Genomic DNA, 1,222 nt, shown 5'->3' on the forward strand with positions numbered 1-1,222 from the left:
GCGGTGTCACGTCTTCAGAGGCAGCGTGGCCACGTGGCCCTCAGTACACCCCCTGCCTGTGATGACAGCCTGCCACACACCCGGGCCTGTTCTCGGAGCCCTGGGCAACCCGAGGCACAGTGGACCCCGGTTGGGAGGGGAGACCGTCTCTGCAGAAGGGTCTTAGGAGGGTTTGGGTACTGGGGGGAGGGGTGGCCTTAACCTGTTCCCACCCTACACGAGTCTGACCGCCCCCTCCGGGACCCCCGAGACCCCTGCCCTTCCCCAGGCCCGGTGAGGCCCCGCCTCGTCCTCCTGCCTGGGATGCGCTCACTCAGCTCCCGCGGGGGCGTGTCTGGCCTTGCAGCACGTCGCCAGCGCCGGGGGCAGCCGCGGGCTGAGCTCGCCTCCTGAGTCCTTGGGGAGGGGGCTGCCGGGGGTGGGGGGGACCCCGGGCAGCGGGTGAGGGGCACCAGGAGAGGGGGCCAGAGGCCAGAACCGACCCCCTACAGCCCTTGCTTGTGTCTTGCCGCCGGAGAGGAGTTGGGGGTGGACCAGACTCCAGCTGGGAGGCTGGAACTGGGAGAAGCTGGGCGGCCAAGCCCAGGGGTCCCCGGCGGGGAGGATGGCTGACGGGGTCCCTGGGACCTCGTGGGCACCCCCAGCCTGGCAAACGAGTGGGCTGGGCCCGGGGAGCCTGGATGCTCCCCACCCAACAGGGTCTATGCAAAGCCTCCCTTGCCTCAAGGACCCTGTAGGAATGAGACCACACTAGCCACGCGATTTCCACGTGGTTAAAGTTCCACGGAGACGCCGGTGGGGCCTGGTGGCCAGCAAGGGCTGCCCCGAGTTCAAGAGCGAGGTCCTGGCTCCTGCGAAGGAGGGAAAGCCGTGGACCGGCACACCGAAACCAAGCACGTGCTCAAAGAACACCAATGCATGACTCGGACAGAGGCCATCCCTGCAGCCAGGGCCCCTGGACCCAATCAGACGGGTCAGTGCCGACCGGCCTGCCATTCCCATGGACACTCCATGGCCTCGTGCGCTCCGCCTCCTGACCCAAACGGCTTCCCCCACGGCCGGGCGGGGCGTCCCTTCTCCTGGGCCTCGGGACAGCCTGGTCACGTCTCTCCGTGTTGGCCAGGCGCCTCTGTATGCTCCAACCCCCCAGGTAGAAATGAGGCCCCGTGTTGCCCCTGGTCCTGAGGGAGGATGGGCATCGACCACGAGGCCTGTACCTCGC

Source organism: Physeter macrocephalus, chromosome 7 (assembly GCF_002837175.3).
Source record: "Physeter macrocephalus isolate SW-GA chromosome 7, ASM283717v5, whole genome shotgun sequence".
NCBI lineage: Eukaryota > Metazoa > Chordata > Mammalia > Artiodactyla > Physeteridae > Physeter > Physeter macrocephalus.